Consider the following 14,495-nt stretch of genomic DNA (forward strand, 5'->3'; position numbering starts at 1 on the left):
AGATGATGGAGGATCTGGAGGGGAAGCAGCTGAGGGCACTGGAGAGGAGGAGGGTGAGGGCAGAGCTCACCCCGGGCTGCAGCTTCTTGCTTTGTGTGACCAGCGACAGCACCCGAGGGAGCCTGGAGTCCGGGGAGGCTGAGGATGGATATTGAGGAAAGGCTCCTCACCCAGAGGGAGGTGAGCACTGGAACAGGCTGGCCCGGGCACTGACAGAGCCGAAGGTGTGTTCGGACACCGCTGTCGGGCATAGGGTGGGATTTGGGGTGTTCCTGTGCAGAACTCCGTGGCCCCGCGCGTCCCTCCGGGCTGCGGTTCTGCCGGGCGCCGAGCCGTGCCGGGACTCGGGGATGCGCTGGCGGCGAGTGCCATCTCGTGGGGACAGAGCCACGGAGCGGGGACACGGCAGCCGAGACAGCCCCGGGGCCAGCGAGCTGCCACCGCAGCGCCAAACGCCGAATTCCCCATCCCAGAGGCTGAGCATCCTTCCCCCACTCCGGCAGCTGTGAGAGCGCAGGGATTCAACCAGACAAGGAACGGCCCACTCGGAGTTCAGGCAGGTGAAGGTGTTGTGCGTCTTTTAGATGAAGGTACATCATCTCCCAGGAAACGTGGGTGCGTTGTATCAGCTGTGCCTTGGAGGGGAAGTAGCTTCTATCAAGGTCTCAGCTTGTATCAAGGTCTCGTGCTAGCATGCCAAAACAGTCCCTAATCTGGAGTGTAAAATCTCTATCCTGCAAAAAAAGTGCATCCATATTTTAGATTTACACAGAGTTAGAGAAGTAAATTCTAAATCTTTGCATGACTGGGGCCAAGGAAGACCAATCTGCTATTATTTTTCTTTTCTACTGGCTGTCACACTTCAGTGGCTTCAGCAAGTAAAGGTGAGAGAAATCATTTAGTGGCACATTTCAAGTACAGTTTGCTCATTTTTGCTCCCAGCTGCAATTGTCTGTGCTCTGCGGTTTGCAAAACCCTCCATGCACAGTGCCCAAGGAATTCTTAGAGCAATTTCCTCATGTAAGATAGACCAACATGAATAAGCAGAGCTGAGTAAATCACAGCACAGAAAAGTTAAGTGACATTCCAAAAATCATGAAATGAGTAATTGGAACAGCTGACAGAAAGCAGGTCACTGTCATAATCATGCAATGTGTTCCTGTCTACTCTCCATAACATCTCAAACAAATTCTGCCATCACAGATATCAGAAAAACCTCATGGATGTAAGTGGGGACAGAATTTGGCCAGCTCACACTCTATAGTATTTGAAGATCTCATTTCATAGACTATTTAGCTGCAATTATCCTTCAGTGCTGAGCCAAATGCACATCTGATAAAAGCCACTCTGGGTAACATCCATAAACATGACAGAAAGGGATCAACTTTAACATCTTTTTAATAGATGCAGGTCATCTTCCAGCAACACTCATACCAGGGTACCAGTTTCAGAGGCCTGTTCTTTCTTTCAGGCTCTTCCCCACTTTGGTTTCAATAAGTTGAGGTACTCTTCTCTCTGCAGAAGTTTTTTCAAGCCCTCAAACACTCAGTAAACCACATCTCTGTTGTGGCTCTCCTGCTGCAACTCACATCCCCATTAAACATCCACTCCAACTCCAACTCCTTCACCTCCCAACTCCTCAGCCTTCATCTCCTCTCTTACTGTCACTCTTGGCCAGCCTGAGCTCCTTAGTCAGCTGCTTCAGCCCAGTTAGAAATAAGAAGCATTGGTCTGGCTTCTGGTAAGGCTAAATTTGGCTTTGTATCCCTTAGCCAGCCACATTCTGAGCCCTCCTGCTTCCCACATGGTTCTGGGGAAATCCCAAAACCCTGCCTTTAGCCTAAACCTCCAAGGAGGTGTATTTCATCCCTGTTCTAAGGGTTTTGATGTAATTTGCCAGCACTGAGGGGGGGGTCCATTTTCCTGGCTAAACCTGTCAATCTCATCACTATCTACTTTGAGTACTACCCAAGAGCACCAGGAGACAATGGAGACAGCTTGCAAGCCTGCACCATTTTTTATTGAAACCATTTTAATTCCTCCTTCCCCTCATCCTTTTGAAAGGCAATGGTCCCATGCCACTGCTGCTTTAGGGTGTTTGAGGTTTCCTCTGAAAGGCTGTTGTACTGAACAAGCCCACTATGTTCTTTCTATAGGTGCTCTACTGTTTTCCCAGCAGACAGACATTCACTGGAGCAACTCTTCCATTCACACCAGCTCTGAGCCAGTTTGCCATTCTCTGTGGGGAAAATAAGACATTGCAAAATCAGGACAGCATGTGAGAAACGAGACTTAAGAACCCCATCCTCCTTACAGCTTCTTCCCAATAGGGAAAGTTATCCTGGGAACGCACCAAACGTAATGGAGAAATATAATGCTTTCTAATGCATGACTGGAATAAAGCAGCATGACACAGTTAGCTGGGCGTTGCATCCTGATCAGTCAGCAGCAAAGACATCATGCTTCACTTAGCCCCAAAGCACCCACTGTGTGACAAGTATGAAAAGATGTGTTGGAGGGAGAGGAAGAGAATGCTGCTTTGGGTCCAAAAGACCCTTTTGCCCCTGCTGCACTCACAAAAGGGGTCCTGAATAGGAACCCAAATGAGGCCAGGGAATATTCATACGATCTTAATTTACCATGACTGCTGCCTACCAGCTCCAGATAAGTTGGATTAATAAACTGCCTTTCACTTGTGACACCTCGTCATGAATTTTGCATTAGGCTCAATTCAGTAAAGTTCACAACTGACATGCTTGCTTTTATGACAATCCTTTTCAATTGTTTTTTGCACTGGGATGTCATAAAGATGTTTGAGCTATTTTTTTTTTTCTGGTGTGGAACTGTCTTTTATCCTGAAAAAGAGCTTTTATAACCCACTCATGACGATAGCACTCTTGAATTAAGCTGGAAGGCAAAGCCCCTAGTCCATTTATACTATTAACAAGACAGAATTTTTCAGTGTCAATGAAAGCAGTGATGTGCTTGCTTCAGAGCTGGGCTTGTCACAGCAAAAAATTTCAATGCAATGGGGGTGGGGATGATTAAAACACAAAGAGCACACAATGTGTGATAAGATCAGCAGAACCTTTTGGAATTAATGCAAGGCGAGTGGATCATGCCCACTAGTTAGAGCTTACATGGTACTTGCTAAATTTATCAGACCATGAATCTCTTCTTCCTTAATTGATAAGCAGGTGGCATGGCTGATCTGCATCCAGATTTGAGGAGGAGAGATAAAAGTGGATGGATGGATGGATGGATGGATGGATGGATGGATGGATGGATGGATGGACGGACAAATGCATAAATAGATGATATATTTATGAGATGTTTTTTTCTCTTAATGATACACCCTAGTTTGATGTTGCCTCTCTCAGCAGCAGCTACTCAAGTCAGGGATCCTTCAAAAGATGGACCTTTCTTGGAGCTAGATGAAAATGAGGGGTATAGGTTTGGGGAACTATTTGGGAGAGAATTTGACTGACAAAATAACAGAAATTAAAGTTGGCTGGATAATTTCATTCCTGACCTGAGGTGCCGACTCAGAGCCATTATACAGAACTCAGCCCTGCAAAACCTTACAGAACCCAGCAAAAGTCAGTTCCTGAGCAGTTTCATCTGTGAAACAGGGAAAATATTACCATAATACTTTTTCCTCTTATGCTTTGTATTTTGGGCCCTTTTATTTAACATGTCTTTCAGAGACATGCACAGAGTTCTGATCTCACTTGGGGCATCACACATACTCTAAAACATCTGGGTGGATTCCAAAGTCAGAGCAGGCTTATGTATGCAATGACCAATTATCCACCTGCTCTCTGTAGAGGAGAGATCCCCCATTTACTCCTGGGCTGCCTGGAAGGGAACCTGGTGCTGTACTTCAATCCCAAATGCACTCTAGTTCCTTTTTCCTTTTTTTTTTTTTTTTTTTTTTCCTCTGAGTATGAGTGGAGGCAGATTTAAGGCTTGCTGTGTGGAAGGGAAATAACATTTCTAGACAACAGGTTCTAAGTGGCTATGCAGATACTTCTTCCATGAAATTCTCTAAGATAGGAATCTTAATCTTAAAATTATTGAAATATGAGATGACCCTGAAACATCTCAGCTTAGATACAAGGAAGGCAACCTGGAAAGAGTCTGGTTTCATCCATGTGTACTTTGGATGACTGCTCCTCTGTTTCATAGCTCAATTTGATAAACCACAGATTGGTTCAGGGGCTCATCCCAAATAAGCCATATATTTCCTCAAAATTGGCCTGTAAAAGTGATTCTTCAGTTACATCAAATGTTTTGCAATTACCTTTATTCCAGTGCTGAGAAAGCCAGGTGTCTTAACTGTTGCTGCGTTTAGAGAGGAGGAAAAGCAACACATATAAAAATGGCTTAAACAAGCTCTTTGCATAACCAAGGCAGGACTTCAGGGATATCTATACAGATTAGTCTGACTATGCTCCCTTGCAAAGGGTCAAGCCTCCCATTTTTCACCAGGGACAGAGCTCTAGTTTCTGACTTCTCAGTATTCAGCTGTAATACCATGATTTTCCTTGTTCAGAGCTGATTCTAGGCTGCTTGGGCTGTGAATTAGGGAACATTTCAAGGGGAAGACAAGATTATTTGATCTACTAAAGATCTGAGGTCTCTCACAGGGCTCAGAGGAGAGGATTGATGCAGTCAGGAATTATCAACCATAGGAAGGAAAAGGACCCAGGAACACAGGAGACTTTCCCAGGTTCTGTTAACTTTAAAAAAACACAATTCTGCAAATTCGTGTCTCTTCAAATCACCATGCACCTTTCTGCTACAAGCAGCTCCTTCCCTCCCTCCCCTAGAAACACCATCCTCTGCTTGATGTGCTGTTTCCATAGCAACATTTAATTAATATAAACCCCCTGGCTACTGCACAGCACAGGTAGTATCTATAAGCAGCATTAAACATGAAATAAAAGCAGGAAGTTCAGCCAGCAAAAGGCCCAGCTCCAATCTCAAGTGTGTTTATAGAACAGTGGAGTGGAGCTGAGAAGTGCACTGAGAAGGGGAAGAGTTGATCTTGCTTTTAATTACATGAGATGAACAAAGCAGTTAATTAATATGGAGGAAAATCTGGAGGTGCCTGAGCTTCCCACCCTCTGATCAGCACAGATCACACATGTGGGATGCAGCAGCTCCATGCTCCATGCAGCATCCTCTGAATACTTCCACAGCTCCCTGGTACCCCCAATGCACAATGATTTGGGGACAAGGACCTGGGCTTTCTCTCCACCTGCCACCAGAGCTGTCCCCCCCATCCCCCTTTCCCCAGACCTGGGAGGTCAAGGTCTGGGTATTTCTGATTAACACCCCCCACACCTTCTCTCTCCTGCTCCAGGAGCCACTTTAGCATCTCCTGATGGAAAGCAGGGGGGTTGCAATTACAATGAGGCATCAGAAACAAAGTGGTTTTATGGTTTATAGGAATTGCAGATGTGTGGACGTGTTTCCACCAATAAATTCTGGGCTATAAATTGAGGCATGTGATGCTGTGGTTTCTAAAGATGACAATGTTTCCATTTTTGCTTTTTCTGGTAAAGCACCTCCACATCACATTGCTTTCAGGGAGTTAAGAACAGGTGAGATGATCTGTAGATGTAGAGGAGAAGTCATGATGCTCCCTCTGAGCCACCAAACCCCTCTTCTGATTCCTTTGGTTTCATTGCTTGTCCAATGTAATATGAAAGCATTTAATAAGTCACCTGGAATAAGGGCCCCCTGAGCAAGGCCTGTTATATAATTGCGTAATTTTGGGAGCAAATCACCCTAATTTAAAGACACCATCCAGGTAGACACCACATAATAAGCCCACTTCTCCACTTCCATTTTACTGCTCTAATCCTTGTTTTTTGCTTATGTAAAACTTCTGTGGGTGGCAGTAGGATTCCTTGCATTTGGAGAAGTCCTTAATTTGATGGTCTGGACAACTACACAGAGAGTCACAATTAAACAGGCAGCAAGGATCAGTGTTAAGATACCTCTGAAGAAAGGTGCTTGGACCCTGGTCTAAAAGCCAGGCATTTTCCAGCTGCCTCTAAAAACTCATTATAAAGGACACAGAACATCAGTCTCCCCTTTGTGTGTGAAATGGATTTTAATTCACATCCCTTAGGTTTTCTGGTCTTTTGTGGGAAAAGAAGGGAAGCCTGAAGCTTGAGGAAATAACCAATACTGTTCACTTTATATCCAGGACTCAGAGAAGCAGGTTTCAGTCTCTCTGTCCCTGGAGCGTGTGGAAGGGTTTTGCTCTGGGTGTCAATACTTTGATTTCACCCTGGAATTCAGAATTACCACCTCACTTTTCTAAAAAAAGTCTGTTATCCCAGAGCTTCTCATCAAGTCTAATTGTTCTGGCACGTCAGTTTCCTGGTATCTGAGTCATTTTCTTTCCTGAAACTTAATCTTTATAGAAGTAAAGAAAAAAAACTATTCCAGAATAGTTAGAAATCCAGTTAGGATTTTATAGTGAATAATTTTTGAATGGAAAAGGGTTTTACAGTGAAGAACAATTTAAATACATGTAACAGCTTTTGCCTGTCTTCTAATTTAAAATATTGAAATGCCAACTATAGGAAAAAAAAAGAAATTAAGAGTCAGTAGCTGAAAGTGGTCTTTCTGGTTGTCACTGGAATTCAGTAGAAGGTAAAGATTTGCATGAATATGGTACTTTAGTGTCTTCTTTATTTTTAGTGGCATGGAGAAAACGGGGAGGAGAACAAAAGGAAACTTTCCCACTTGGATACAACAATATCTGCTCTCCCAGGCCCTTGGCAATGGTCTGTTTGCTAATGCCCTTGTGAAAAGCACTTCGAAAGTGATTTGAAACTCTCCTTTGGGACACGAAAAATCAACAGCTAAACAACAGACCCCAGGGGCTCATTTCTGTAGCTGAAACAACACTCTAAATCTCTGTTACTTCAGACTTATGAAACCCTTAGTATTTACTAGTTCATAATGCTATTGATTTGGACATGAGGGGATGTAAGAACTAATGGAGGGAGGCAGGGCTGGTACGGGGCTGGCAGCTCAGTTTAACTTTGCAGTGAGCACTTCTGAAATCAGCCTAATTAACAGTGACACCAGCAAGAATCTGGACCCTGCTGAGGCTTTGGCAGAGATAAACTTAAAGCTTTACTTCTCAGCAGAAGTATTCGAGGAGGTGTCTGTGCTTACTGGGGGGATGTCAGGCCTGAAGAAAAATAATTAAAGTAAATCAGCGGGAACGCACCTGTAAATTCAAACACATCCCAAGTACTGCAGCTTTCAGCTAGAAAAGCTTCACAACTACAGCACGGAGTCTGGCTGCCCAGAAAGATGAAATATTGCATGACTTATTGAATATGTATCACATACAAGGGCCAGAAAGGTGGAGGAATCTCCAGCCTGAGAGACATTCAAAGCTCAGCTCGACAAGCCCCTGAGCAAGCTGGTCTAGCTGGGTTTGTGCTGAGTGTTGGGCTAAATGAGTGCCTGTGATCCAGCCCAAATTATTATGTGACTTTAGGACCATGTTATTTATGGTTCAAATACAGGGAATTTTTTTTAATTATTTTTAAAAATTCTTAAGGCTTTTGTCCTCTGAATTGCATGTTAACATGGGCGAAGCAGCATTTTAAGTGGCAGCATCATCCAGTATTCTTATAATTTTATGATCCCTTTTTTTCTTGGTATTTTTGATGCTTCTTAAATTACACAGCCTGTCAATGACTAGCAGGTAGTCTTCAGCAGGTGTTAATACAGCTATGTCAATACAGAAGCTGGAGCTCAAAGAGCAGTATTGGCAGGTGATTATTCAAAGGGAGAAGAAAAAAGACTCTTAGGAAAGAAACAGTGTCCAATGATTTGGTTGTAGCATGTGAGACTATATTTTGTAATAAAGTCTTAAATCCTTATAAGTTTTCCTCCTTGGTTATGAAGCAGAAATTGGAACACATTTGAGAAGACCCAGGCCTGAAGAAGAGAGCAGAGAATGGATATACTCATGAGGAAGGGGAATTCCTGACAAAGATGGTACTCACAGCAGGCAATGGTTTTTTCTCCTCTATCACATATTCAAATTGCTGCAAACACCATTTGACTCTGGATTTTGCATAAGGCTATGTCTTTTGACTGATAGAGCCCAGGAACAGAAATAAAGCAGGCTTGGGACAATGTGGGAGGAAGGGGGCAGAAAAGGATAATGTGAAGGATACTTTAAATTACTTGGGTTTGAAATTGCAACTAAACTCAGCTTCTCACCTCAACCCACTGCTGTGGCTGCTGGGGACTGAGCTGGCCTGGGCTATTCAGCACAATAATGCTGCACCAACATCCAGTTTTTACCTGGATTTTAAAATGGCAAGGGTTTTGGGATGTATGTGGCAACAATTCAGTTCTGCAGTCTGTCTCTACTCAATCATTTCTCTCAGCAGCAAGATGTGGAAATTTTAAGCCTATAGTGTTTCAAACCACCCACCTGGAGGAATATCCGGCCTTGGATGGGAGATGCTACTCAGAAAGGAGAAGATTTTTTTGTTTCATTTTGGAACATTGCCTTTGACACAATTCATAAATGGTTAATATAGTTTGGAATTTGGCCACTGACATTTTTTTGTGTACACAGTTTTATGTAAATGGAAAATAAACAGAAATGAGAGGTTGAGTTCATTTGGGTGCACACTTGGGCCGTTTGTGAAATGAAATGTTCACCACTAGAGGACTCTACAGCAATAGCTAATTGTCTTTTTTTTCCTCCTTTTTTCCCCCACCCCCCACCTTTTTTTTCCTTTTCACTTCATGCTCCCTCTAGTAATCCTTTCTCTGAAGACAAGAAATCCTGCTCCAGAAGCCCCGGGTGGTCCAGATTTTGAAACAAGTTCTCAGACAAGGCCAGCTTGAAGTCACTGAGCTTCTTGCCCTGTTTAACATGGAGAATAAATGATCCCATTCTCAAGGAAACAATTCACATGCTATCCTGCCGGGGTTTGCTGGGGGCCTCCTGGGATCACCTTCTCATTTTCTGCACTCAGCCCTGCCAAAACAAAGGAGTTTGGGCTCATGGAGGTGGACAGCCCAGGGACACAGACTTCAGATCCTAGGAATGAGTAGGAGGCAGTGACACAGTGCTGGAGCTGAGTCACAGCAAGGCTGTCTGTCCTCTTCTAACACCATGTCAGGACCCTTCCCAGCTGGAGCTGCTTGCTGCTTCCTCTGGAATCCCTTGGCTCCCCTCAATACCCCCAAGCCAAAGAGGGCAGCCAAAAGGCTCCTTGTGCTCCTCGGTCACACTTCCTCTCTGTCTTTCTCAGTTTCAAGGCATTGCAGAAAAACTGGCCATTGATGGATAAATTAGAGTTTTAGAAGCACTTCTGGGCTTTTTCTTTTCCCTCTGAAACCTCTCAGAAGGAAGTCTGGGTCTAAAACACAGACATTTAAACTCCAGGCAGCTGGCCAAAATCTGTGTCTTGCCATGAACAAAGGGAAGTTTCACAGTGGGTCAGCAGCAGCCCTGCTTGGAGCCCCATGTGCTGCTACATGAGGATGAGCTGGGACCAGCTCTCCAGCTGTCCTTAGAAAGCTGAGACCTTGTCACATTCGCCATTTGTCATGTCCTTGAGCTTCAGCACTCTCTTCAGCTTCAGTCAGCTGAGTCCAAGGCTTGTGCTGGCAGGATGGCCCTATTTATCTCAATCTCATGGTGTGAGGACATCTCTCCTTCAACCAGGCTGCTGGGCCTCCCAGTCCTACCAGTCCACAGGGCAAAGAACAGTAGGAGGATGGCAGCTCTGGCACCTTAGACATTTCATCCTTCACCACAAGAAGGTAATGCTGGAGAATGGCTCTTTGATATACCTCTAAGGAAAATGGGGACACCCATGCATCCACCTGCATTGCACAGGAAGACCTGACTCATGCAGCTCACTGCTAAGAGCTTGGTTTGTGCCATCTCCAGGAGGGAGCAGCACCTCTGCACTTGGCCTACCTTGATTTCTGTGACTATGGACACCTGCAATGGGTGCCTTTCTCCAAAACCTGCTGTCAGTGACTTCCCCACCACACACCACAGAGATGCAGTGCTTGGGAGCAGGCCAGCTGCAGGTCAGCACATACAAGGGCACAGCCACCACTTGCACCACTGGAGAAGTGGAAATAAATCTGCTGTCAGTGAGCTACAGGCAGTCAGCAAACCTCCAAGGTTTCTCTCAAAGAGACATCATGGGCGTCATGATGTTTAATGGGATACAGAGCACACTCACAGTAAATGGGAGGCTATTCAGAGCTAGACAGCCAACCGTGGGGATAAAAACTGTGGTGGGGGTGAGTGGGGCACAGGAACCCCTGAAATGAGAGATCAGGGTCTGCAGCTTTATCATCTGCTGCTATGTCCTTAGTCAGGAGAACCATTTTAACTTCTAGTTGCCCAAAACTTTGTGCCAGATCAGGACCGACATCCCTTTGAAGCAGAATGCTGCTGAAGGCAGAAGTGATTTAGAATACTCTTATGTTTCTCTTCACCACTCTGGAGTTGCTGAAGATTGCCTCAGTGCCAAGAAAACTCTTCATTTTACTGCATCTCTAAATCACTTGTTCCAAAATTCCTTTAATCTCCAGTGATTTTTTAGCAATGTTTGAAGAGCATTGTTTGGAATCAGCAGAGATCCCTATTAATTAACATTTTTTAGGCGTAAGGGTTAAACAACACCCATGTGGAATCTTTCCAGAGCTATTGGAAGTAGGGTATGCAACCAGCAAAAGAGGGGTCCCTGCTGGCATTGCCTGTGAGGTGCACATTGTCCCAGGCACCTGGGGGGAATATGGAGTGCCCAGGTGCACAGAGTAGCCTCAGGCACTAAGCTAGGACAAGGAATCATGGAATAGCTTGGGCTGGAAAAGACCTATAAAAATCACCCAGTCCATGAGCAGGGACATCTCCCACTGGACCAGGCTGGTCAGATGAGCTGCTTTGAGCCAGGCAGGGGAGAAAGAGGACATTAAAACAAGATGGGGGTTTGAAAGCAAAGCCTCAGCACAATGGGGATCTCTGCAGTGCTGGCACAATTGGCAGCTGGGGCCAGACTCTTGGTGAAACACTTGGCAGTCTCGTTTTGCAAACAGTTCTGCTGGCTCCAGATTGAGGGGGTGCTTTGATACTCCAAAGAGAAGAGGATGAAACAAAGGCACAGAGCTCTGCCTTGCTGCCTGCTCCTCTGGAGGAAGCTGGCAGGGCTGAGGGAGGGAAGGAGGGACAATGTCCTGACATGCACAGGCACTGCACATCATAGGACTCCTTTTGTGCTTGAACACCCAGTTGGAATGAACTGGGGGACATTTTCCACCATCCTCTTTTCTTCATGTTTCTATAGAGGGATCAATTACCCTGTTTTTGATCTTTCTAACTCTTCTATCCCCATTTGCAGTACCTGCTATAAGATCTCAGCTACCCTTTAATCTTGCCACACCTCAGCGAGTCAGAGAGCTGCCAGATCTGATTCCAGTGTTAGGTGGAATGATTTGCTTTGAAACTGAAAACAAAATCACTGACCAATTGCAAATGAAATAAAACAAGTCTTTGACAACTACATTTTTATTTTGAGTGGCTTGGATGGATTTCAGCACAGGGAAAGTCTCTGGGATACCCTACCACATATGTGCCATATTTGGACTTGGTCCAGTGAGGATTTTTGATGATTTTGTAACTTCTCCCCTGTATTTTCCAGGATCATATACACATGGCCATTGTCCTGGGGATGGGACACGGTTCTCTCTGAATGCCTAATTAAGCCTCGATTAGCATTTCTTCTAGGAGCAGATGCAGCTTTTCCAGCCCAGCAAACAATGCCATCTGTTGTTCCCTGGCTGGAAGTTCCATCCCAAAGTGTGCTCTGCTTCTATATTTAATTGTGAAGTTTCCTGTTGCCAAAAAAGTGAGGTTGTTTAAATCTGGCATCAGGAGGAAAAGGCGGAGAGGGAGGGAGATTGGATTTATATTGTTACTGCAGGGAATGCTAAATTGGTTTAGTCTGACTGGCAGCTCTGCAGCTTGCCCTCCTGTGCAGGACAAGCAAAAGGGTGAAACCTTCCACCAAGACTCCCACAGACACTTTGCACCCTCTCCTTGATGTCATGGCTGCCTCTGCAGGGAGTCTTCAGCAGCTTTTCTTGCCTTTGCTACTGCCAGTTCCCTGGAGAGCTGAATTCGGGGTGACAGCAAGTCCTCAGGCACTGGCACTCAGCACTGTGCTGTGACCTTCTCTAGAGAATTTTGGCACTCACAAGAGAGGAAAGTGTTTGCAACCAACCTTGTCTCTGTTCCTGGCCCCAGGGAAATGCTGAATTTGCATGGCCTTGACCAACCTGCCATGACTGCCAATGAGGAAGCCAACTGGAGAACTGATTTTTGGGCATCTGTCAACTGGCTTCTGGCTGGAGACCCACTAAACTAATTTCACACAGACCACTTAGCAGCCATTAGCTGGTTGTGGCATGACCTGTGATGGACTGGAAATAGTGACCTAGAGGAAAAAACACTAATTTTATTATTTAACCCATTGGAGAGCAGGATGTTGTAGGATGGGAATATTCAGGGAAAAACAGAAATAGATGCAAGGAAGTCAGCGTGGTTTGTGGGCCAGATTTTATCCCTCCTACTTCAATGAACATCACCTACTTAGTCAGCTACATCAGGAGATCCAGCTTTATGATATAAATGGGTAAGGCCAGCTAGTGAATTCTGCCTAGGGTGAATCTTTTGACTCTCCCTTTTTGGGAAAGTGAGGATTTAATGGGAACAGGCAATTAGTGCTGATTTCTATAACAAACAGAATAGTTTTCTGTAGTCAAATAAAATGTTTAACTTTGCAAATGTTTACATTTTCCATCATAATGAATGTTATGCTAAACAAATATAGCCAAAGGGTAAATGCTATTATTTAAAACTTCGGGTTTGGGGTTTTTTTCCCCAAATTAAAAAAAAAAAAAAAAAAAAAAAAAAAAAACCAAAAAAAACCTCTGATGGTTCTTGATGAAGGAAGGGATCTCAGTCAGCAGTTTTCCAACTTATTCTCAAAATGCCAACAAGTTGCAGAATCTTGTCTCCCCAGCTGGCTGACATCAACTATGCATCACTTACATCAAACCATAGGCCAATGCAGGGCGTGATTTGTTTAATAATGCAAGACAGCTTCCCCTGTACACTGAAATCATAACCACAGCACTAGTCCCTCAAAAACCCTCAGGGACGCATAAGGCCAGTACCATATGTAAGGAGCTGGTATTAACATTCATCATAAATTAAGCTTCTTTCCCCTACATATGCCTCATTCTTAAATCCTCTTTAAGAAGAGATTTAAAAACATTTTAAAATGTCTGCCAGGGTTTTTTTCCTTTTCTGTTAAGCATTCCTATTGTGATGCCCCTGCCTTCTCAGATGTCTGGCTGTGCATCTCCTTCACAGCAAGGAGCAGGTTGCCAGTCTGTGTGTCTGGTGTGCCCATCACTGCCATATCTGCCTTGGAACAAAAGCTTAGTTTAGGATATTTATCCTAATCTCATCAGCCTGAGCATCTTAACACCAGATGTGTGCACTGCTACAGCACAGGATGTTTCCCGCAGAGTTTCCTGGGACTGCCCTCTGTTTAACTCTGCCCCAGACAGAGAAGTGAGAGCTCCAGCTCAGAAGCTGGTGGGTGGAGATTACTGATAGACATCATGGTTTTGAAGTGTCTTTTCAGGGAGAACTCTCCTGAGCTTTGTGTTCTCCCAGGAGAGGCAGCTGCCAGAATTCTGCAGAGACAGTCTCGGTTCACACACAGCTTGCTCGGACAGCATTTGGATTTTGCAGTAACACTCTGAAAATGCTTTGGAATTAAGAAATATGACCTTGCTTTTCTCCCCAGCTCCTTCATACTCAGAAACAGCTGGGTGGAACACAGAAGGAATAGGGAAAATCAGTTTTGTCTTTTATGTTTTTGTTGTTTTACAAGTGTATTCAGGATGGCACCACACCCACCTATTGCACAAATCTTTGTTGTCTTCATGAGCAGCTCATTAAAGTCATTAGCAGGCTCCCAGACAGTTTTCAGCCTCTAAAAGTAGCTGGGCTTGTGGCTGGGAAGGCAGCAGCACCCTAAGAGTTAAACTGCAATGACCTGGAACAACACAGATCAAAAAAAAAAAAAAAAAAAAAAAAAAAAAAAAAGGAATTCGATACAGTTCAACATCTTCAGTGTACTTTGTTATTTACCATGCACGGCCTGTGCCAGCTGCAGCTGACCTTCTGTCTCAAGCTGTGAAGAAAGGACTGTATTTTGTACTTATAGGGACTTCTGCTTCAGTATATCCCCATAGCAGCAACCTTCCAACCTCCTGCCATGGCCACACTGTATAAAATTGTTAGCAGGCAGCACTTCAATGGAGTCACCACTGTTTGTCACTGGGAGAAGCAGTGGTAGCAGCTTCAGTGGGCAAACTGGGGAGATTTCCTTTAC

At 44.6% G+C, this 14,495-nt stretch overlaps 1 long non-coding RNA gene across 1 annotated transcript; it reads right to left on the minus strand.

The window, feature by feature from the left end:
- Positions 1-1,998: 1,998 nt before the first annotated feature.
- Positions 1,999-14,166, minus strand: LOC116183992 (uncharacterized). Its single transcript, XR_004148709.2, has 2 exons — positions 14,018-14,166; positions 1,999-2,239 (listed from the first exon to the last, which is right to left on the minus strand). It is a non-coding gene; the product is annotated as an uncharacterized LOC116183992 (long non-coding RNA).
- Between the last annotated feature and the right edge of the window lie 329 nt (positions 14,167-14,495).

The sequence above is a fragment of the Lonchura striata genome, chromosome 11 (genome assembly GCF_046129695.1).
Source record: "Lonchura striata isolate bLonStr1 chromosome 11, bLonStr1.mat, whole genome shotgun sequence".
Taxonomy (NCBI): Eukaryota; Metazoa; Chordata; class Aves; order Passeriformes; family Estrildidae; genus Lonchura; species Lonchura striata.